Source organism: Syngnathoides biaculeatus, chromosome 1 (assembly GCF_019802595.1).
Source record: "Syngnathoides biaculeatus isolate LvHL_M chromosome 1, ASM1980259v1, whole genome shotgun sequence".
NCBI lineage: Eukaryota > Metazoa > Chordata > Actinopteri > Syngnathiformes > Syngnathidae > Syngnathoides > Syngnathoides biaculeatus.
This window is the reverse complement of record NC_084640.1, coordinates 10,096,048-10,103,941: the sequence shown is the minus strand read 5'-3', so window position 1 is coordinate 10,103,941 and position 7,894 is coordinate 10,096,048.

The following is a 7,894-nucleotide window of genomic DNA, read 5'->3' as shown; positions in this document are numbered from 1 at the left end:
CTTTCAAACGCGTGTTCGCCGAATGGGCTGAAATCACGTCTAGTTCAACAGGCGACTGCCAATCAATTACTACTACAATCTGGAAAAATGCTTACACATAACTACATGAAGTCACAAAAAAAAGCATCCGCGGAATAAATCCCACTGGGTGTTCGCTGGGGTTTTCCCACGCCGCAACAACGAGGCGCTCTAAAGCAGCCACGACAGCCTGAGGCCACAGTCTACAAGTGAGATTTTTATTTTTTTGGGTCTTGGCTCTTCCTCTATTTTGTTTTTCTATGTTGCAGGCGCACTCACCGCCGACAAAAACCTCGACCGTAAAGCCCTGAACACATTGAAAACAATCAGCCCAGCTGCTTGGAACACACAAAAACACTGATAATATCCTAGGCGATGGTTGTGTTACGTAAGACACGGCAAAGCGGCTCGCGCGAGGAGTCGAGCAACTATTGACGTATTCTTGTTTACTCACATTTGCATATAACAGTCGCGTGGCGAGCGTGTGTGCCCACTGCTCGCCTCTCTTGTTGACAGAGACTTTGACGATGCGGCGCGCTCATCGGACGCACTTAACAGTCGCACCTGCACAAACGGTTCCTTCCAAACATCATTGGTGAGAAATCACTCTTAACACACCCCACGGCACACGATAAGCACGCGAGATATTCTTGTAGAGACATCAGGCAGTCACGCCTTTGTATTATTACTTACTTATTATTACTTATTACTATGTAATATTACGAATGAGGCCCCGATTATCATTAGTATGTGCGTGCCCTGCTTAACTTGGTTTGAGTTGAAATTTCCGCTCACAGGTATGGGTGAAAGTTGCATCGATGTACAGTATGAACAAGATATGTACATGTATGTAAAGTGGACACACCCCCGTTTAAATGACAGGTTTGGGGGGTAAAAAAACGAGACCGGCATATATCATTTCAAAAATTTTTATACTACAGATGTGAACTCGAGCCTGTATAACTCAGTTGAAAAAAAGAAACATGTTTTTAGAGAAAGAAAGTAAGAATAAAGACATAATAGGTAAGGTGGTTGGAAAAGTGTGCACACCCTTTTATAATTGACCCCTCCGTACAGGGCACTTAACCACGCCCCCTGAAGTGACGTCACGCCACGTGCGCTGACGTAAGACAAATGGTAAAATTGGCAAATACAATACAATACATTCTGAACTGAGACAGACTCCATGCTTCTGATTTCATTCAAATCAACGATATATTATAGATTCTAAATACAATACATTCTTAACTGAGAGAGACGCCATGCTTCTGATTTTATTCAATCATTCACCGTAGCAATGTTATTCTAGCGGAGAACGTCTCATTCATTTATACGAGACGTGTATTAAAAATCTAATTTAGGGCATATCTTCGTGCAAACACAGTCTGGTTAAGCTTCGGTCGCGAGCCAGCAAGAAATCCATACGTTTGCGCAGTCCGATCATCGCTAAATATCGCTCAACAAAGAATAAGTGTGTCACTCGTTCACACGTAGCAATGTTATGCTAGCGGAGAACGTCGCATTCATTTATACGAGACGTGTATTAAAAATCAAATTTAGGGCATATCTTTGTGCAAACACAGTCTGGTTAAGCTTCGGTCGCAAGCCAGCAAGAAATCAATACGTTTGTGCAGTCCGATCATCGCTAAATATCGCTCAACACAGATCAAGTGTGTCAATCATTCACACGTAGCTATGTTATGCTAGCGAAGAACTGCTAATTCATTTATACGAGACATGTATTGAAAATCAAATATAGGCCATACCTTCATGCAAACATATGTGTTCCGGTTGATATTAGATGGATTTAGTTGATGATGCGGTCTTCCACAAAGTTTGATCCATCCAAGGCATTTTTCGTATTGGGTCTTCGGTTTTGGAAAGGGTACGAATCGAACTCCACCAACTAGCCTTTCAGGATACCTGTCGTCACTATTACAAAGTCCGTGACTACACCTCTTAACCATATTTTTTGTTAAATAACCCAAATACGGGATAAAACGCTAACTAACCCTATACTGGACCATGCAATGTTGTCAGAGAAAATGGCGGGAGCAAAAACGGGCTTTGGTCTATGCAGATCTATGGCCTCTGATTGGTCAGTGACGCGGATTGCGCAATATCCACTGAGGGGTCAATTATATATTATATTATATTATATATTTTATAATTATATTTTAAATATTTATAGTTCTAGTTTCCCCTCACAGGGCCATTATGACTGTGAAACCATAAAAATCTTTAATCGCCTGGAACTTACACGCAAAATTTCTGAAATGGTTTTGGAATGAGAATACAATGCCAATGTGTTTTTCAACCATTGTTCATGTTTGGTTACACACAAATGCTAATAACATCTAAACGTAATCATTTATGATATATGATTAAAATATTTAGAACAGATTGTCACAAAAATCATGGAAGTTGATTTGCCACCACGGACCAGATCTGGGCCCCGGGCCTTGAGTTTCACACCTGGGATTTAAAGCAACCAAATAAAGTTCAGATGTTCAAGTAGGCCTTTTCCAGACATTTTGCATCCATGATGCACAATCCATAGCCCGCAGACTTGTGTAGAGCTTTTGTACCCACTGTATGCACAGTGGCATGCACCGTAGTAGATATGTGTATTGTACTTCTTCATCAACTTTTTATTTTAGGTAATGGTGAATATGTAATTCTTTTTTTTTTTTTTTTGCACTGCATTTAGTCCTCCCTTTGCCTGAAGTTAGCTGGGATAGGCTCCGGCGCTCCCGCGACCTTTGTGAGGATGAGCGACTTGGAAAATGGAACGGAATGCGTGTTTGAAATCAAAACCTCAATCAATCAATGAATTGAATCAGCTCCTAAACTCATCCGAAATGGGACGACGTGTTCAAAAATCCAATCACACCCCATACCTCATGACAGTCGCTTCGGCGGATCGTTCAGAGATAGCCGACAATCACGCCATTGTTGACTTTGATCACAAGAAGATACGCTCAATTTAGGCCCGGTCATCAGGGTGTTCCCTGCTTAAGAGAAAGGGCCAAAAATATGAGAAAGACATAGTTTAAGAATGCTCAATAAAGCCGCCCTGCCAAGTTTGAGTTATGTAATAGCATAGTTTCCTTCAAGTCTGCTCCTGTGAACCTTTATCGTTTCACCTCCCCAATCCATCGCTATGCTACATTCCCTCCTCACATCAATGGAGCCTTTCGTTCACCTCTCCACTTGTCTCCGCGTTCTTCTGAACTTCTCGTGGTTGATTACGCAGCGTGAATCTTGATCGACTCTCTCATCCACATAATTATACCGTTTGCCCTCCTTCTCCCAGCACTCTTTTTTTTTTTTGCTTTCTCCGGTCTTGTTGACACCGTCTTAATCCGGGATTGATTTCTATCCACAATGCAAAAAAAGTCAGATGGATGGGGAGAAGAAGTGAGCAACAGAGGTCAGTCACCCCGCGGCGACATCATTGGCGACGACGAGATTGGCCGGGCTGTCTCGCATGATTCTGCAAGATGGAAAGTTGACATCGATATTCTGCCAAGACCTGAACAAGCTGACGCATAGACGCGGGATCACCGTCTTGTAAACTTTTTTTTTTTTCTCCCGCAATCAGTATTCCGGCGGTAGCCTCCCGTCAATTTTCCGTGCCGCTGATTATAATCAATATTGCCTTTAATTACACGCGGCTGTTGTTCTTGTATTCATGCAAATCATTCATTTTGATTTTCTCCTGGTAATCGAAAACGTCCCCATCACAAATTACTGACAGGTCCATTGTGCAACAGTAATTGCATCGGGAACATTCAAATCTTCATTAGAGTTAGGCTTTCGAGTGACTTTAAAAATGGGTGAAATTGAGGCTCAAGTCTTTCCGACAAGAAAAAAAAAGTCAAAAGGACAATCATTGATTGCCTTTTCACTTTATCATCAAGCACTTAGCATATTTCCACATAAGGCGCAAGAGTATGAACTTACTCATTTTTTACAATTCGTCATTTGTTTGATTTTCTGCTTTAATCAGCGAGCAAAAATTTGAAGGTACAAGCTCCGTATGGTGGCAGTGAACTCAACTTAACTCCCAAACAAGCAACAGTTTGGCAGCAATTCTCCAAAAAGAGAGCCTGACGCTTTTTATTGCCACAGCCTGAAGTTTACCGTCAAACAAACGCAACACAAAGAAAAGTAGACGTGTATCTCAAACAACCTTAGAAATCTATTTAGCTTAATCCAAACAAATATTGCAACATGCAGATTTCACATTTTTATAAATCTTCAAGCAATGGATATTTGAAAAGAAACATTTGAAGCACACATTAATCTTTGCAAAGAATGACTAATATGATGGCTGTCACGGACCAACGGGGCACGGGCGGACCCAAATGCAGGACTCCAAGATGAGGACATGACGTTCAGTGGGTTTTATTATAAACGAAAGTTGTGCACGACAACACAGTCCAAGAAGGCAGGATCCAAAACGCATGAAACAATGTCGGATAACTACGACTCAACTAAAGAGCATAACCAAAAGCGTGACCGGACTATAATGGCGGAGTGGCAGAGTAACCCTGTGTGCGGGAAGGCATACTCAACGAAATGGCAAAAAAATAGTGACAAAACTATCTATATGACTGTAAGACTGCCTTTAGGAAGGCCCGAGCCAAAATTTAATCCCAGATCCTAATGACTCTAAGGCATACAGACTAAACATTATAACGAAGAACAATTTAGCTTTGTTTTTTGTTTTATCGGTGCTGCTTTACTGTACCACTCTATCCAGTATCAATAATTTTTGTCCTGGATGGCTAGAAAATGAAGAGAAATAATCTTGAACTCAATTGGAGGGGTTAGAGGTGATGTCACTATGGATGCGTAGGCGAAAACACAGTCTGGCGAAGATGGATGTAACGAGCATCTGGACTGAAACAGAATCCCTTCTACTGATGAGTGAGTGTATTTGTGGGTATGTGTGTGTGTGTGTTGTGTGTGTGTGTGTGTGTGAGAGAGAGGTCACCGGCATCCAGCGGGTAGCAGCTGTCCCTTTTCCTGCGCGGTCTCCCAGACTACATGTAATGAACCTGTAGTAGGCCAGACATGCTGATGGCTGCCTCCCAGACTAGGTGTCCATTGATCAGCCAAGAAGGTCAGAGTCGGGTGGAGGAGGTCACCTGACATTAAGAAGGACCCTGGAGGAGGAGGAGGAAAGGAGGGAAAGGATTGGACAACCTCTCTCATTTTTTTCCTAGCCATCAGTCTTCTCTCAAGTGCATTGTTGTTGTTTTTTTTTTTTTTTTTTTTTTAGTGCCATAAACATTTGGCCGCAGGGGTTGATTTAATCGCCTGCAAAGGGGACCGACCGGGTGTCGATTTGAACGAGGCATCTGTTCGAAAGGAGGCTTTTATCCATGGAAATGTTGGTATACGCCAGTATCAATATGGTGTGGTGTCAAAAGTGCAGTTCCATTAGGGTTTGAATTCATTATTTAAGCGTTAAGATGTGAGTTGGACAGCTTTGTTTGCAGTTGTTGCTGTTTTCTTTCTCGCATCTTTTCTTAAAATATGTGATCTCTTTCTGGGGAGCGTGGTGAACTTGTGGTTAGCATGTCTGCCTGACGGCTTTGAGGTTGTGAAGTTCGAATGTCAGCTCAGAGTTTCTCGGATTTTCCAGGGGTGCTCTGGCTTCCTCCAAGATCCCAAAAGAATGCATCTCAGACACCGATTGGGTTGGTTTTGTTTCATGGATGAAGCCAAGTGCCATGGAGAGAGGTTAGAAGTTTGTGTTTCTTGCTTTATGGCGCGTATTCGAGTGGCGGCCATTAACTGAGGATATTCAGTAGTTCAATGAGAATGAATGAGTGTGGTAAGGAAGTGAAGAAACGGGTCCGAGCGAGGTGGAACAGTTGGCTGAAGGTGTCTGGTGTTCTATGTTTTTGCTTTTTCTATGGTTTTGCTTGCACACAAAGCAGCTTGGAATGTTGAAAGCCCGGACAGGCCTGGCGTGGTGATACAACATGAAAATGCTGTTAACACAAAAGCCAACGTAGTCTAGCAACAAGGTGTTAGATAGTTGAGCTGCAAGTGGTAAAATAGTCAAAAAGGAAGTAAATAGATACAATCTTGCCTGCCTGTTTCATCAAAACAGATATTTTTAGATGACCTTTTCAGAAAATACTGCTGTTTAGATTGCCGCCATTTACTCTTGATGACTATTTCAAGGGGGAGACGATTAAATGCTTCACAAGAGATAAAAGGGAGGAACAGAAGAGAGGCCGAGGGAGGGAAAGTGCCGCCGACTTGGAAATCGAAAGCTGGTGGAGTCTTTCTCCAGTCAGTTAGTTCGACATCTCCCCTGGGAGACTGAAGATCTAACCCCCGAAAGTCTTTGGGTTTCATGTCAGGTCGAGATCTTTTTGATTTTGGATGACGGCGGGTGGGGGGGTTAAAAGCTCTGGGTGGATGGAAATAGGCGAGAAGAGGAACAGAGAACCAATGACAAGATCTGGGGGGGGGGGGGGGGGTTAAACGGGAAGACCGACGGGGGACGGGATTTCCCTGCCGTCTGCCTCTTGATGAAGTCCAACGGAGAAGTTATAAATGGGATGTTTCGGCGCGCGCCAACGTTCCGTGACTCACTTTGAGGGTTCGTATGGCAAGAAAAACAAGTGTCAGCAGTTGTTAAGTACAGCTGTTGAGAACACACACACGCACACAAACAGACGCATAACTCGGCAGTAGCACAGCAGTCAAGGATCCGTGTTACTACTTATGTGCAGATTGTAAGTAGTATTGCCAACTACGCTACATATGGAAGTTGTTTAGCTATTTATTGAATCTCCTTGATATCCATTTTAGGGCCCATGTACTAGTACACTCTTTATCCTCAATAATAAAACCAATTCAGCGCACTAGTAGAAGACCGTCTTACAAGTCCATTTTTTGCACTAATATTGCCACTTTAATCGACTAGTGCATGGCCCTTAGAAGTGAATGTCAAGAATATTGAATACTGTACATGGTAAAATTCCATTCCGTTTACTGCAGTACAAGTATGCAATTTCACACTCCTAATGCGTCACTACGCACAGCTACTAGGACTTTTCTAACACATCTATGACATATCTGCACACACATCGGTGTGATGAGTAAGGCAAAACCACAGTACTTGATGTGTATTTGGAAAAAAAAATTAAGCAATTGTTTTGCGGGCTGCTGCAAATTAGAAAAAAAAGGTTTCATCATAAAATGTCATTTGATAACGTGTCACACGACAGTGTTTTTGAAAATTAGGGTTTTGGTTTACCCATTCAAGTCAGTGAATTAGCAGACTTTTTGCAATAAATTGTGTTGTTCAACCATCCACTATCAGCAAGTATGATATGGTGTCTAAGGTCACGCCATCACGCTCACATAATTGTTTTTGTGTCCATAATGCACAACACAACATGCCAAACAAATATGTGTTTAGAAAGAAATATTTTGAACATCAATTAATGATCTGGGTAACTTGACGAGCAATTCGGATTACACCACACTTAGTGTGAAAAGGGACATTTTGAAATCATTTGTTTTCTTGTCAAATTGGTGATAGGCCCTGTTCAGTGGTCCTTTTAAACTGTTATGAAAATTGAAGTTGTAAAGGGTGCTTTTTGTTTTACCCTCAGATTGGTTTTGAGATTGAGAAAGAACTTCTGCAAAATTCTGTGGCTTTCATTCAAAAATGTCACCCGATGACAGTCATTTTTTTTTTTTAAATGTCCACATAACTTAATATAGTACAAACCAAGCGGCACGTTGTTTGGTGCATTGGTCTCACATTTCTGCTGACTGGGGTTGAAATCCCGCCCCCCCCCCGTGTGGAGTTTGCATCTTCTCCCCGTGCCTGGGTGGG